This window comes from Crassostrea angulata, chromosome 5, assembly GCF_025612915.1.
Source record: "Crassostrea angulata isolate pt1a10 chromosome 5, ASM2561291v2, whole genome shotgun sequence".
Classification (NCBI taxonomy): Eukaryota; Metazoa; Mollusca; class Bivalvia; order Ostreida; family Ostreidae; genus Magallana; species Magallana angulata.
The window spans coordinates 16,200,019-16,217,970 of NC_069115.1; the positions used below are offsets into that span (position 1 = coordinate 16,200,019).

At 35.7% G+C, this 17,952-nt stretch overlaps 1 pseudogene; it reads right to left on the reverse strand.

The window, feature by feature from the left end:
* Positions 1-2,213: 2,213 nt before the first annotated feature.
* On the reverse strand, positions 2,214-7,763 carry LOC128183628 (uncharacterized; annotated as a pseudogene).
* Between the last annotated feature and the right edge of the window lie 10,189 nt (positions 7,764-17,952).

Consider the following 17,952-nt stretch of genomic DNA (forward strand, 5'->3'; position numbering starts at 1 on the left):
CGGGAGGTAAAATAACACGAAAAGTAGGTGGATGGGACATTGTAAACTATACACCGGTAAGTTTCTGACATGTGCTAGTGCAACATGCACGCGGTACGGAAGGTCAACCCTCTGCAGGGAATTAGCTGGGGGAGGTCTAAAAAGCTGAAAAATCATGAAAAATTAGCAAAATATGAAAGGGTCAAAATCTCATAAAAACCAGTATGTAGAGAATTTTACAGGTTTTGACTAAAAATTTTCTTCAGAAATTGGTGATTGGCCTTATAAAGAGTGAATTAAAGGTATTTGTGCTGAATGGGAACTGAGGAAATTCTAGTTACAGAGTTCCGAAGACATGCATCCCTTGGCTACAATGAATTGCATCAAAAAACTGTCCCCTGCCACCTAACATATTTTTCGCTTATGACGTCATATTGGACAGTTGATCCTAATTTAAATCCATAATGATGGCTATGCACATGTTAAAATTTTTTGTCCATTTACTGGTCATCAAGGATGCTTATATCATGTATACATGTGGCTTAAGTTATGTTAAAATAGTCATTATAACGTTAACGCACTTACGTTTACCCAGTGCATGATTACGTTATATTAGTTATTGAGAACTGATATCGTCATAATTACGTCATGTGTGCTTAATGCTTGTTGCTTTGCTTTTTGCTTGCTTGCTTTTATTTGGGGCGGCCAGAAGCGCCAAATAAACTATTTTCAGACAACTTGGTTTCATGTTATTTATCAGGTATCTTGGATAATTCCGAGATAAAACAAGAAAATGTTCTATACGTGTGTATATGTAAGTAAATGCTTATGAATATTTTAATGTTAATTTAGACAATTAAACAAATATTTCCTATTATGATGTCAATGTTAATACAACATCCACTATTGAGAAAAAGTAACTTCGTTGATGATAATACGATTCTAATTTGATAAAGCACACATGTAAATTTACTAAAATATGTTTTTATCACTTGTATTTTTTTTTCAGTAAAGCTGTATTTAATAATAATGAAAAAAGTTACTGTATTTGAACGTGTTTTAAAGGTATATATGGCGTATTTTGGAGTAAAATTTTTGACCTGAGTTTTAGTAAAAATATACATCATGCTTCTTATAATTAGACGTTTCATAAACTCTAGGCCGGTTAAACACGTTCTTTCTTTAGTTATTAGTCTTTAAACATTGCTACACGTCTGGTGACTATTAATATGATCGGCCATTTGTAACGCCACTGCACATGAGTGCGGAAAAACCTAGTATTGAAAGCACGATGGAAGAACAGTTTCTTTACAAATTAGAATAACGTTTTTCATGTCTTAAATTAGATTTTCTGATATCAGATGATACCGGAAGCATTACATAAATGAGTGAATACCCCCTCTCCCTGAGAGATGCGTGTACAGAGATTGTTTATTTATTCTTTATTCAAAAATTCCTCTAAAAAATACACTTGTGGTTCATAACTTATAAAGTAAAGACATGGAACACATGGAACACGTACGAACCTGACCAGAAAAACTCCTACATTTTTATGATGAAAAAAGTGTAATTCGGCTTTAAATCCTATACCATCAATCTACATGGTCTCCGATGACAATTTCCCCTTTGTTCCTATCTTTGTCAGTCTGTCTCTTTTTTATTTCTTGGCCAAATCTGTCAACCTTAACGGTATTTCGGGTACAATGGCTTTGTCGCTCAGGTGAGCGATGTCCCCCATGTACCTCTTGTTTTACTGACAGATTTGTTTAAACATAATGGGCGTCTTGTTATACTGACTGATTTGTTTTAACATATAATTCAAAGCTATATTTACTTGATATTGTTTTGAAAAAAATTGACCCGTTTTTGTTGCCTTATCCTACCATAGGGATTATAATTTGAACAAAATTATTTAAATCTACACTTTTTGAAGATGTTTTCATATACGGTAAAAGCTTTTCTAGTCATTTGGTTTTTAGTTCACGTGAGCTGAAATATCGAGTGATCTTTTCTGATCACATTTTGTATATGTGTATATGTCTGCATGTAAACTTCTTTTTTTTTACATTTTGGACTTTTCCCATACCACATGTGGAATTACATTCCAACCTAAGTTCCTTTATAAAGTATTGGGTGTAAAAGTATCGTATCTGGGAACCAAAGTTGGGAATGTAACCCCAAGGGTGGGTGGGTGCGAAATCTCACAACACAACCCTACCGCATTGTTCTTCCATCTCCTACTGTATACACATCCACCCATCAAACAGCGAAAAGGAATGACGTCACTTCGGTAGCACGTGATTTCACTTGTGATATTCCCATATCACATGTGGAATCACATTTCAACCTCAGTTCCTTTATAAAGTATTGGGTGTAAAAGTCTCTATCTAGGTATCCAAATCTCAATTCTTATCTCAATATCTAGTGCCTCTTCCCAACACTCGCTATAAAATATATAAACATTTTTAAACACATTAAATTAGCATATAAAACACATCAAACCCTTTATATGTTATCAAAACTTTAATCATTAAAATCATAAATCATATTCAGACATGTAAATGTACATAATGTACACTTAGCTCTCTATCTCATCACTCACTCTCTACAAAGGCCGAATCAAGAATATCATACTGCATGCACTCTCGATACTTCTCTTCCATCATTCCCGCATCTTTCACACTTGTTGCCAATCTTCCAGCTACAAAATCTGATTCTACCAAGGCTGGAATTCTACTATAATACTCGGCACTCCCTTCCCCAAACCAACCAACATGTCTCATTATCTGACCCACCTCACTCACTGAGCCTGACATAGCCAACGCAACAGCACAACCTGCCCGGAAACTGTGTGGAGTCTCACCTTCATCAACACCAAGTTTCCACAAATACACACGCAACCTATCATAAACAACTGAATAGGAAACAGGCTGATCCAAAACCCGTGCATCCTCTGTAACAACTCGAAAGAGATAGCCATAAGACAGATCAACTCCCAAGTCTTTACATCCTAAAACAAAATATTGTAACCCTACTACAGGACAAATAACCTTATCATCACACCTCTTTACAACATATTACTCCTCCTTTTACCTCCTCGAAGAGCCTTTCCAAAAGTGTGATTAAACACAAAACCTGAATAATCTCTAAGCCACTTAACTTCTTGAGCCACACAATTTGCAAGATCTCCTGCCCTATCTCCAGCAAAAAAACTGCAATTTGAACCAAGCCTGGTCTCTCAATAAGATATACCTCTCCCTAACTGACACAGAACTCATGCTTAATCGACCCCCTATATAGCCAACAATAGCCTTAACCTTGGTCTAAAAGATGGGTTTAGCCTGTTTTGGTTCCAAATGGGCTCTCGCTTGCTCCTCTTGTATAATTTTCAAATAATTTTTCACTTGACTTGATGCAGCCGGATTCCCTAATCCAAGAGCCATGTTCAACGATCTTTCACATCCCATCTCATGAAAAATGTTCACTAATCTATTTATCATTAATGAGACAGTACCAGAAGTAAGATGTACTGGACAATTACAGCCAAATAATCCCTTGTTTCCTAAAAAACGACAGTCTATCTTATGAACTTGACTTTTACCGCACTGATCCTCCCATACCAAAAATCGCCTAATGTCATCAGGTGTACAACTTGTCAATTCTCGACCAGACATCCTCACAGGAAATTCAGTAATTTCCCTTTTCAAACAATCCTGCCTCTTTGAATCCAGTGAAGAAGACCTCCTTGCATCTAACTCCTTTAACCTCTCATCTAAGACTTGAACATCGACACTCCCTACCTGAAAAAGATTAAACAGGTTTATTCTCTGAAAATGTCAACCTGTAAGCAATCAATGCCCATTTCAGCCCCTTATTATCAAGAACATATCCTTTCTTTGTAGGGACCCGAATAACCCCCTTTTCCCCCTGCCAGCCTAACACCACACTAGATATCTTACACTCCTCAACGAAAGGCTGCCATACAGGCACTGATTGTCTATATGGCATGTACATGTACATACAGGAATTTCTTGTTTCTTCAAAAATGATAAAACTGGAAAAACCATACCAAATGGAGGAAATACATAGGGGTTCAACTCCTTTCGAATATTTTGTGCGAACACATCAACCCCTGTAGTGAATGGCATTGGACATGGTGTGAAATGACGCAATACCCCACCCCCCTTGGCCTTCATTGAATTAGAATCACTTGCCATTAAATCAACAGTGTGGGGACCATATACTTTTTCCACTATACCCCAAGTTTTCCCATCCAACATTGAGTCAGCATAACTAATCTGTCTCGAAGGTGCATCAGCCTCATTTAACTTCGAAGGAACAAACTGTAAAATTAACTCAAAATTCAACTTCAAAGTCATAGAAAAAATACATTTTGTAATACAGTTCAACGCCCTGTCCTTTCCCACCTAGTTCTGCCAGACACTAAGTACAGCCATGTTATCTGTGAGCACATGTACTCTAGAATTAGCTAAGTTCTCTCCAAGAGCTAATAACACCTTATGAACAGTATCCGCCTCCTTTAAATGAATAGGTCTTTGATCATTCTCTTCCCCAAAATCACTAATCTCATACCTATTCCTACCCTGCTCTACCACTGCCCCGTACTTATACAAGGATGCATCTGAAGACAACATAACCTGCTGATGACACTCACTTCTCCACTGACAACAACCTTCCCAAGAATCTAGAAAACGCCAATGTTCTAATTCCTCCCTCAGCTCATCAGTCAAACACACATGCTTACTACTTTTTACAGCTCTAGAAATTGCCAAGTTAACCTCCCTACAAAACAGCCTACAACCAGTAACTGCAAGGCCCATTGATATACATTTACCAGCAAATCGCTGAAGAGTTTTCACAGTAAGTTCTTTTGAACCAATAATACTTTCTCTCAAATCAGCAAATTTCAACCTCTTGCACTCTGGCAAAATATAAGCTTGTTTTTTGGAATCAACCAACAAACCCAGAAACTTGACACATGTCAATGGAACAAACGAGCATTTCCCCAAGGCCAAAGTATAACCCAACCTTGTCAACACTTCTACTAATATGTATGCGACCTTACAACCTTCTACATATGGGTCCACAGCACCAGAGACATTCGCGATAGCAAACCTATCATCAATATATTGTACAGTACTTATAGACCGACTCCGAAGGTATGACGTAACAACCATCCCAATGGTCTGGTATATAAAAGGCGACGCCTTGAACCCAAAAGGAATTACCGTATACACCATTACATAACCACCAAAAATAAGCCCAAAGTATCCCTGAGAATTATTGGACAACCTAACATGATCGTATCCAGATTTTTCATCTGTCGTTATCAGAAATGAAATGCATTACACCCTAAAAGCCTATGAACATCTCTCAAAGTCTCCAGCTGAAAGGGAAGATCCTTCACCCAGAGGTTCAAAAATCTGTCATCATGACATAGTCTTGGTTTACTTGGTTCAATTGTCAACGGCATCACAATATGGGCCATCTCACACTCACCGACTTTACCAAGCACTCTTACAGCACCTGACCTTATCTTTTCATTCAAAACATCACAAATAAAAGCATGATACTTTTTACATAAAGCAGAGTTAGGGAATACAGCACTTGGGGGCAACTCAGAATCAAATGACTTTCCACGAAAATTCCCTTTAAACTATAAAAAAAACCTCTTGTCACATCCACTCCCTCTGTAAGCCACTTTCTCACCCTCAATATCATATTTTCATTTACTCCACTCCTCTCCATCACATATTCCCAGGCCGAAACATTTCTACCCAACTGTCCTGCAATAAATGAATCTGGACTATATACCAGCAACTGGTTCACATCAAAATCAGAACCTTCAATTACAGATTCTGCACTAACTTGGTGGGTTGCAAGTGAAGGAGTCCCACCACTGATTGTCACCCATTCTCCCTTCTGACGAGGAACTATTATAATCGGATTAAATTCTACCATCTTGTTAATCTCAGCAGTAACCTGATTATCATTAATCAACACTGGCGCTCCATTATCCTCCTACAAATTTAAATCATAAATCATAATCCATTTAAAGGTCATATGGTGACAATCATAGTGGAACTCCTTCACCTAACAACCCACGTGGACTTGGTCCACTAAGGCATCAGGGTCCTCGGGTTGCAAGATCAGGAATTCTTATGCATGTATGATATATAACAGACAATCCAGTTCCATCAAAACATTTAATGCGTCTTTTTAACTATAATAACCATCTTCATCAAAAAATATATGTGTATCTTTCACTACAGCCATTTACAATTCTTCCAGCTGCATAAATCAATCAAAGCAAAATTAAGTTCATAAATGAACCTTGAATGAACAAAATCCTGTTATAAATTTGTATCCTTACAATTAAATGCACATATTTCCATACATATGGATTCTCAATTCACTTTCTCCTAGCAGCCCTCATCAACTCACAATCTTTAACTAGATGTTGTGTCGAATCACAAAAATGACAAGCTAACCTACTAGCATTCCTTCTTCCCATACCTCCCATTGGTCTGTAACCCCGCGGCCTATAATAAGTACCAACGTTTGAAAATGGATATGGCTGAAAACCAGGGGCACCTAGAAGAGGCGTTGAATACATAGGGTACAGTCCAGCTAATGGAGAATTTGAACCTTTAGAACCTTGATCTTGTTCCATCTCACCCCTCATCTTCACATCCTCACATTTAGACCCCAAGTTTTGTCAGTTTTGTCCTTCTTTAATACATTTATTAACTGCTTTTGACACCAGATCAGCTCCCTGCCCCCCTAGAACTGCAAGACATATATTCGCGATATTCACTTTCCCTTGCAGACGACCACACTGCCTATACAATTCTTCATATACTTCTATATCTTTATCTCCCAACTTTCTACTTAAGCGAGCTAATTCATCAAGAGTAATTAATATCAGAGGTTCACTAGGGTCCTGCTGAGCAGCTAAAGCTTTAACCCTCTCCTCCACCCTCGAAACATCCTCCTTTTCCAACCTCTCGAGCATCAGCAGTCTCCTTTCCATGTCATCAATCGTCTTTCTACTTTTTACTGGGGTGGCCTCATTCTAAAATAAACAGGATTTGCTCAATTTTTTTCTCTCCACACACACATACAATATATTAGACACAGTACCTCCACAGTATTGTCTTCAGTCTGATTCTGTCTTTCTGAAGGTGCACCAGACGTACTCGGACCCGCTTCATCATCCTGCAACACCTGACCTTTGGGCTGTCCCCTTTCATTCGCTGCTAGTACACAAAAGTGCAACAGTAACTTTGCTGTATCATAATCTCGAATATCTATCCCTACAAGACAGACTGTGCACGTAACAATATCAACTAGACACATAATAGTGATAATACCACTATTACATCAATATAATTAAACCAGATTAAGTGCTCAAGACTAAATATCGCCCATGCTAATCTATTCAAGTACACAGTTTACCTGCTAACTCCAACAACTCATCTATGGGTTCCCCAGTAATCTCCATCACTGCTTTGGTGATATCCCTCAAATGCAGCGCCTCCGTGCGCTTCCCGACACTTATCCTCGCTAACTCCTTAACATTTTCCAATCGCCCATCCTTTACTTTCCTGATTACAGGTAACAGAGTAAGTCCCTTCAGACTATGTCTCTTCTTTAAAACTACCGGCTGAACCATCTAAAATATAAACAATCATGACGTAAGCATTCATGCTCGACCCGAACTTTACCGTCCAGATAAATACGGATAAACGAAGTAGATAATATACAGGTATAAAATAAAATTTCACGCTTCCTACATTGTAGTCAATATCCACATTCTTCTCTAATCATATATAAAATGCATTTGAACAAGAAATCACATTGATGCAAGCGTCAAATGGGCCGCAAAAAATATAATTGTTGTATGAATCATTGGTTGATTACAGAAAAACACACCACAAAGAAGAAAAGAGAAAAGAGTTGGTTATACTAATTTTTATGGTAAATTCTAATATACTTTAAGCAACTTGTTTTGAAGTATAACATTTTACTATTATCATAAAGAATCGATTTCGTCACTGTAAGCATTTCTAACGGCAAGTGTATGATCATTGCCATAGTATGAAGTAATGGAGAACACATTGATTTGTACATTACTCTAATACAAAGTTCAACTCATCATTTGAAATTTCTCTTGGAAATTATATATTTCAAACCATTTTGGTTTTTTTTTTTGCATTGTATTGAATGAAAACTTAATGCATTAGTTTAATATATGATTTCAAGGTACCTCATAATAAAATGAAAATGGATTAGTTCAAATTTTCCAGTCAATTCAAATTTTCATTTCTGTCATATTCTTGCGTAAATAATTGATATAATGATATTTTCTACCACATTTTACATGAAAATATAATAAATACACACGCAAAGTCATTTTATTTGACACGGCACATTGAAATTCAAATATATATCATTTATATAAAATTGAATGACTTTCAGGTCTTTAGTATTTCAGGTCTTTAGTATGTACCGCATACCATTATGAAAAGAATGAAAAACTCCGAAATTTTCCGAATGGATTATAGTCTCGATAAAAAGGCGCCAAATACGTCAATCTACTAAGTATGACCTACTTTTCTTTTACGAGTAAAACAAAAAATATGTGATATTTTCTAAAAGGCATAAAACATATTTCTACATGCAAATTTACTTTTAATTCATAAAAATAAGCATAGTATTAGTTCTACTAAAAAAGAACTATCCCGCAGAAACGCAGTAACAATATTTAAATGTGTATCAAATAACGGACCGCCTTTCGGCGGCCCGTAATGAAAACCCAGCTGAGATATTCCAATTTCACACAAAACGTCGCTCCACGGGTTGTCTCATATCATTTAATGGCCCCTGGCCCTGCCATATTCCAAATACAATCCAGTTTAAATCTGCGACATCCAACAGTCACATTTACTCAACTATTCTCTAAAGATATCCAACAATCTTGAGACCATAAATTTCACTCAAGCCTCCAACGGCATATAATGTAAAATATAATATTACCTTCCTCTCGGTCTGCTGTCTGCTCTCACCATCAAATAGCGAAAAGGAATGACGTCACTTCGGTAGCAAGTGATTTCACGTGTGATATTGTCCAGAACTTCAGTACCAATCAGACCAAACCTAGTAGAAAGTAAACCCAAACTAAACTCTGGCTTTACTTTCGGGTTTACTAGAGTCGACCAAGAGTAAGCCTAAAGTAAACCCAGACAACGACACAGAGTAAACGCCGATCAGAAGTAAACCCTTGAAAGCAGACGCTTAAGGTGTATTTCGAAATACAAAGGGCAAAAATTGCTCGCGGTAAGATTGAAAGATAAAAGACGAGTCTGTTTCACGTTTAAGTGCGTACAGTGGACCCCAAATGGAACCCAGAGTAACCCAAAGTAAACCCCGAGTATAGAGAGTACTGAACATGTACAGTTAATTAAGAAATAAACAGAAATTTAATAAGTTCACTGGGATATGAAGTCGGTTGGTCACGTGATCAAATCATGTAAAGACGGACGGTTCAATAAATAAATCGAATTTATTTATCTTTTTTCAATACTTAAATCACAAAAACAAAAATCTAATCACTTACCTCAGTGTTTATTTTATTGTGTACAATTCGCGAACGATTTAATTTTACCGTTTCACAGGTAAATATGTTATCCAGTTCTAAAAACTTTCGGTTTTATGTTTAATTAACTACATTGGCTAATTAAATCATTTTTCTGATCACAATTTCCTCCGTTGTCTGTCGTTGTCGTTGTAAACTTTTCACATTTTCATCTTCTTCTCAAGAACCGCTGGACAAATTTCAACCAAATTTGGCGCAAAGCACAACTAGGTAAAGGGGATTCAACTTTGTTGAAATGAAGGTGGTGTAGATTCAAATTTGTTCAAATCATGGTCCCCGGGCGTAGGGAGGGGCCACAAGAGGGGGGTCATGTTTTACATAGGAATATATAGAGCACATCTTTCAAAATCTTTTTTTCAAAAAATATTAGGCCAGAAAAGCTCAAATTAAAATTGAAGCATCCTCAGGTAGTGTAAATTCAAGTTTGTTCAAATTATGGTCCTCGGGGGTAGGGCGGGGCCACAATAGGGGGATCATGTTTTACATAGTAGTATATAGAGACAATCTTTAAAAATCTTCTTCTCAAAAACTATTAGGCCAGAAAAGCTCAAATTAAAATTGAAGCATCCTCAGGTAGTGTAAATTCAAGTTTGTTCAAATTATGGTCCTCGGGGGTAGGGTGGGGACACAATAGGGGGATCATGTTTTACATAGTAGTATATAGAGACAATCTTTAAAAATCTTCTTCTCAAAAACTATTAGGCCAGAAAAGCTCAAATTAAAATTGAAGCATCCTCAGATAGTGTAGATTCAAGTTTGTTCAAATTATGGTCCTCGGGTGTAGGGTGGGGCCACAATTTTGGGATCAAGTTTTACATAGGAATATATAGAGACAATAGTTAAAAATCTTCTTCTCAAAAACTATTAGGCCAGGAAAGCTCAAATTAGAGTGGAAGCATCCTCAGATCGTAAAGATTCAAGTTTGTTTAAATTATGGTCCTCGGGGGTAGGGTGGGGCCACAATTTGGGGATAAATTTTTACATAGGAATATATAGAGAAAATCTTTTTAAAAAATCTTCTTTCTTAAGACTATTTGGCCAGAAAAGCTTAAACTTGTGTAGAGGCATCCTCGGGTAGTGTGAATTCAAGTTTGCAAAATCACAGTCCCTAGTGGTAGGGCGGGGCCATGATGGCGGTTTGAATTTTTACATAGGAATATATAGAGAAAATCTTTTAAAATAATCTTGGAAAGTTTTCATTCCAAAACTCAGTACTTAGTGTGAAAGCACAGGCTATGCAGATTTAAGTTTGATGAAACCATGACCCCCTACAGAAAAGTAGGGCCACGAAATGGGGGGGGGGATATATAGGAATAGGGAAAATTCTTCTCACAGTTACAACAACAAAAGTGGCTTGGTATATACCATAAAAAATAGAGGTGGATAAAAATTGGCAGATTTTCAATTTTTTTTCAGCAAGATCTACTGTACTTAGTTGTCAAAATATTTTTATACTGCAATGCTAATTTGATCAGAATGATGGCAATTGTTGGTCAAGTGAGCGATGTGGCCCCTGGGTCTCTTGTTTTTATTTCGTTGAGCTGTTATTCTGATATTTGGGTGGTATGGGTTAAGATATGACTTATTTGCAGGATAGGATGCAGGGTGGGATTATTTTGTCAACTTCCACCATAGCAACACTGTACATTTATCAATGGTTAGGGTCCTGGTGGGTGTTAAGCTTAGAAACTTTTCTGGATATAAGGCAGATGACGATTAAATCAAATCTTGCTCCAAATCATAAACTGTATAGTCATGCTCTGCAATCTCTATCCACATCGATCCTGTTAGACATCCTTACTATTTTATATACTAGGTAGTTTTGATTTTATTGCCTTTGTAGAAATTGCGAGATATTCCTGTGTTCTACTTTTTACTAGGTACATTGTATTAGGTTACATGTTCTTTCAATGAAATGCCGATTTCGAATTATAAGGTGGTATGGGTCATCTGTCTATTTTAATGTGGATTAAAGTACAGTATAATTGAAATACTATTTTTAAATTTAACAATATTTAACCAAAAAAGCTTTTAAAGATATTTTAAGAGGTCAACATTGTAAAACCCCCAGCGGTTTTCCTATTCATGACTTAGAGATTCGTAGCAAACCCTGTGCTACGCTCATACAATACTGAGAGAGAAACTACTTATATAATTACGCTTGCTTTTATTGTTTATTTCGATAAACAATACGTCACAACAGGGAAGTGTCCGATAGCACCTTAACTTCATATGGCAATTTTTATAAATACTTTAACCCAAAGCATTATCTTTCGTTGATAAGGCAGCAACAGAGCAAAGCTGAATACTATTATGTGCTCCAGATTTAGTTTTACGGAAATGCAACATAACCAGTGTTTTTTTGTCATAACCTCTCTTCCATGTTCACACAATTTATCCTGTATATATGTGGCAGAAATTACTAGCCATATCAATGTTACATGTCAAATCGCTTTAAAAGTTGTAAAATACATCCGTTGCATTAAGTATTGTCGATAATAGTGATCCGGAGAGGGCATTTGGTGTTTACTTCTGTGTTCATTTGCGGATGTTTTACATGTGAGACTTTTATGTGGCGAACGTTGAATGTTATTTTCTTTTAAATTTATTTATTAACACTTATTCGATATCCTTGTGTAGTTATACTAGATATACTTTTAAAATGAATTTAAATAGTTTACAAAATCAATGTCATATTTAAATACCACAATTATTTAGTAATCCATACCAGCAGGCTAATCTAAAATTCCACGGATGACAGTAGTTAATAGCCATTTACATGTATCCATGAATCATATCATTTTGAAACCATATCAAAGAGAAGAGCGATAACGTATTGTAAAAATACTTTCAGCAATAATGTTTTCCGGAAATTTTATTTTTTGCGTGGACCCTGAGGTCCACGCAGAAAATACATAAGCGAGGTTAAACCGGATGCTATGGGGAAAATTCAGCCTGCGCATGAGCTAGCCTGGTTCCTGTGCGTAATGGGTAGCTCAAGGAACCAGGTTAGCACACGTTTATCTGAATCGGGATCGGGATTCCGTGCCATATGCACACATAAGTTCAAAGGCGCTTTAATTGTAAAGTTTTCGGTAAACAATACAGAAACAAAGTATTCGTTTAAAAAAAATGATTGGCTTGTGATATGAATTATCAGTATTATGAAATAAGTTAATGTTATGCCGAAACTACAACATGCATCATATAGCATAACTTGCAATGTTTTCTTCTTAACCGAATACACATGTAGCTTAACGTTACTTTAATAGTAGGCGAGGCTAGAGAACTTCCCGATTGAATTTTTTTCAGCATTTAAGTATGATTGAATAATTATGTCACTGTATAAAAGTTTAAATCTCAAGAAAAATGCATCAAAATATGAAATTTTTAATTTACACAAAGCAAACAAAGTAGAGCGAATCTAAATGTGTGCGCAAATAGTAGAATTCACCGAATGCCTGATACTTTTCATGCAAATTTCATTCATAGATAGATCATAATTATTTGAGAAGTATGAACCCTTTAAATTCTGAGATAAAAAATCAGGGCTTTACATACATGTATACGTAATACAACGTACAAATTTAGTGGTTAAAAGCAGACGGCTAGAGTCGGTGGAATCTATGATAATCTGAAGGCTTTCACGTTTTCGTTGGAAACACATACAAATGGTCCACGTATTGTAGTCCTTTTTTAAAGGACAACAACTATTGTTTCTTTGTAACTTTCTGGAAACTTCTTGGGAAAATTACTTCGTAAACAATTACCAAACGAAAAGGTATGAAGTGCAGTCAGTTACCTCCTTTTATCGTCAGATTTGTTTGAGTTGTTTTTATTTATATATTACTTTTTCTAACATTAGATTATCAAAATATTTGCAGAGTAATTGACGATATTATATTATACAATGATAATTTTTTTTACTCCACTTACTTGGTACGGATTTCCAGTTATATTTGATTTAAATGAATATGTAGTTTTCAATCGCATGTTTGGTACTTTTTTCATGTAAACAACTTTATAATCTTTTTTGTGTTGACATTAAACTTCATACCAATTAATAAGTTGGCAAAATATATAATAATAACATATATCACAATTTCAACAACTTGGTTCTATTTCCTGGTTCCGATATTAAAATGATTAAATTGTGTGCGTTGTTTAACACATTTGAATGAATATGTATGTATTGGAAACCTGTGTTAATGTTTATATCTGTTTTAGTATCGTAGTTTTATTGAAAAATCCTATTGGCAATCAAACAAAAGGTAATGTATTTATATTTCATTAAATTATTTAATTATTTTGTTTTAGTTAATCGATTGCATTAAATTTGAATGTACATCCACTTCTGTATTCAGTGACTAGCCAGATAAAGCATGGTCCGACCCTGAGGTCAATTTTGGAATAACAAAATATATTTCATAAAACTTAATCTAGAAAAAATAAATTTTGAAATGGGTTGGTCCACTATGTGGGCAATCGATTTTTTGTCATTTTAAAAGGTTTTTCAAATACATATTGTATACTGAAATGTTTATCGTAAAATTTTAAATTGAACAAGAGTTGGTTTGGATGTTTTTCAAAAATTAAACTAGTATTTGACTGCATCATGGGATAGCAAAAGGTACGTATGGCCTAGTAATAAATTGTCTGGACTTCGTAAATGATGTTTTAGATATGAACAAATACAGCTTTTATGGAGCAATTCAAACTATCATTATTTTCAATGGTGACGTACAGTACCGTCAACGCGGATCCCGTATTTTCCGCGCACCCCCGCGGTCCAAATTGCAACGCGGTTTAAACACCTGTCTCAGGTAAAAACCGCGTGCCCCCGCGGTGCAATCACCCACAATGACAACACCCCCGCGGTTTGAACGATCGATTACAGGTGTTAAAAAGTATCGGAAAGGAACACGAGTTATCTCCCTCGATTAAAAAAAAAATTAACATGCATTAAACGTAAATGTTAGTTAACAATTGCATGAAGATAATCATGATCCTTTTATAGAAAATCACATATTTTGAAGATAAATATTTTTTTTAATATTTGCTGTTTATTTCGTAATACTGGGGTAATATTTGAATTCTAAAGCTGTTATCTGTACAATCCAAGGTGTAATGAGCCATGCCCGCAGATGGTTGAAAAATCATGCTTTACTAACTTATTGATATACGATTATATTAAATTTTAAAATCGAACAAAAAAATGTAAAATTAATAAGACTTATTTACTTAAATTAAATATTTTACTTTATAAATATTCAGGTATGTTTATTTTTTTTTTTCAATATCATTTTATCTTTTTATCCTATGAAACCGTTAAAAATTCATTCAAATTTTAGAAGTGGCTTAATCGCTCATATAACGGAAAATCACGACTTTATAATTGTTGTAACAAGCGTCATTGTTTTGATGAAAAATAAATTAATTTGTTCGAAAAATTGATTTCAACCAGCTCTGTAGACCGACTAGTGGTAGCCTTATATAAACACATGCTAACAATCAAATGTTCAAAGAAAAATCAGTTCTCCTAATTAAAACACAAAGGAAAAAGGTACTCATAATTAAAATTGTATGATTCTTCACATCGCACGGGTTTTATTCAGTTTTAAACCAAGTGTTACCCTGAAAAGATACAGTGTATATACACGTATATTCTGTGATTTTCATAAAACAATGGCTAGGCGTTCTGGTGTGCGTGAAGATAGACATTTCTATACAAGAAATGGAATAAGGTTGTTACATCACAAAATAACATGGGACATTGTACATGTTATTAAATGCATATATCTCGAGTTACTTTAAAAAAAATTCAAATGCCAACTATTTTTGTACACATTTCCTTCATAGTGTATATCACTTATAAGTCGCGATCATTTCCTGTGTATAGTGATTAACAAACCTAGGGTAGAAAACGACATGCTCTAGGGGTTTTCACACCTATTCAAGACAAAAGAAAACCTCCAAATTGCGTAGGTCTCCATTTAACCGTACACCTATCTTACAGAGGAGGCTTTTTGATTGAGTGTCGCCGATCTTGATTTTATCTACGATCTTTATGTGAGTGTGTGTGTGTGTGTGTGTGAGAGAGAGAGGGAAAGAGAGAGAGAGAGAGAGAGAGAGAGAGAGAGAGAGAGAGAGAGTAGTGCTCTTTAGCCCCCCCCCCCCTTCCAACGACGCCAATGCATTCAATTGAAATATACTAATATAAAAAATTCCTAAGTTTAGTATTCATAAAAGACATTGTGATTGAATCCAATATGCAGTTTCAGTCTGAGTCCACGTGCTTCACCTGTCAATCAAATCATCCCGCGAGCTGCACCACGTGCTTCTTCCTTGATAAAGGAAAAAAGTTTCGTTCTATTAGTCTTCAGGTAAAGGAAAAAAAGAAGTTTGTCTAACAATAAAATATTTAACACTGTTTATGATGTTTAATTTAATGCTTGACACTGTGTTTGTGAAGTTTAGTTCGTATACAACGTTATTTTAAAAGAAAACTAATTATCTCTCTCTTTTCGGGGGAAGATACATGTTAAACACCTTTTACAGTTTAAGAAGGCAGTAAAATGAAACAATTATTTATTGTTACTGTTAGATAAATTGTTTGATATACGGGTAGAATTCGTAGTTGTCACTTGTTGCAAGGAATATCCACCTGTCTCATACCCGTGAATTCTGTGCGTTCAAGCGAAGAATGATTTCCTGTCAGTGCGATGGTTTCACACCTTTGTGTAAAACAATTGGGACAAATACAGTCAACTTTGACAGTCATTAAAACGTTGGAAAGGGGGGTACAAAAAACGTTATAATTCGCTACAGATACGACGTATGTGTAGTAGCTTCATATTCAACACACATAAAATGATATCAATATCTTTTTATATTCTAAGGGTACTAAAGTAAAATTTTCATATCATGCCGTTGACCGTAGGTAAACGTTCTCGGTGTAGCATGTGCCTGTCACGGACTAGATTAATTGTGTTGAGCATCGAGAGAGTGCCGTAAAACGAGCTACAAACTGATATGGATTAAAACATTTTTGTAGTCGGAAATGTTTAAAATCATTAAAAAGTGCAAAATAATATTTTATAGTTCTAACCTTCTCCGTCATGTAGATTACATTATAAAAATGATTAAATATTTTTGAAATAATAGTTATATCAACTACATGAAAATTATTACGGGAGCAGATGATTCTTTAATTAAAATATCTCTAAAATAATCGATAAGGAGTTTTGAAAACGTGCATTAAAAATACGTAATTATTTTAATATGTGAAATGAAAACAATACATCAGACATGGCTAGCATAGAGTGACTCTCAGTGTTAGGTGGCCGTCTCATTGTCTAATAGCATACAATCACCTTGTTCAACGGTAGGTCACACCGCCGCGGTTTAAACATGGCTGCAGCGAGGACCGCGATGAATTAACCGCGATGGTGTAACGCGGAAAGGATTAAATAACCGCGGGGGGAGCGCCAAAGCTAATCTGAGCCGATGGAAACACCTGCAGTACCGTTTACATACCCTACCGTTTCACCGGAAGTGTCAGATCGTCCGTCATCGCCGTTGAAAGTGCCGGACACTCCGAAGACAGACCGCTCCGTCGTCAGCAAATCTCCTGTTGAACCGAGGCAAGCTGTGCTACAGACGCCTACCGCGGAACGACGGTATCCAACACGCATTCGCAAACCAACTGAGCGCCTGATTACAGTGATGTGAATTTGTGTTTTTTTATTTGTGCTGAGGCATAATAATCCTCATTAAGTTCATTATTGTGAATTCAAAAGTTTGAAATTTTGTAAAATTTAGTTATATGTTACATTCAAGAAATGAACCAAAACATTTGTGTATCTGTGGACATTGACATTAAGGGGGGAGGATATGTTATATCTGAATCCGGAATCTATTGTTCTTATCATATTGGTTTTGTATGTAACGTGTAACTGCGCATGAATTTGTAAAATAAAGTAGTTCCTGTGTAGCCATTTTGGTAGTCACACGTGTTTTCCCTAAACTCAACAGTGATGGTGGAAGAAACGAAAAAAGCATATAAATTTGTCGAATTAACTTATCTCTTCGAGTGACACAAGCGATGCTCTTGCATGATGGTGAATGCGGCTTATCACAGAGCAGTAAACCAAGGGCCATAGCGTTAAAGAAACGTCGTTATAACTGAACTCAAGACTGGGCCGTGCGGCCTGTATAGGCAATATATATATATATATATATATATATATATATATATATATATATATATATATATATATAATAAGCACAAACAT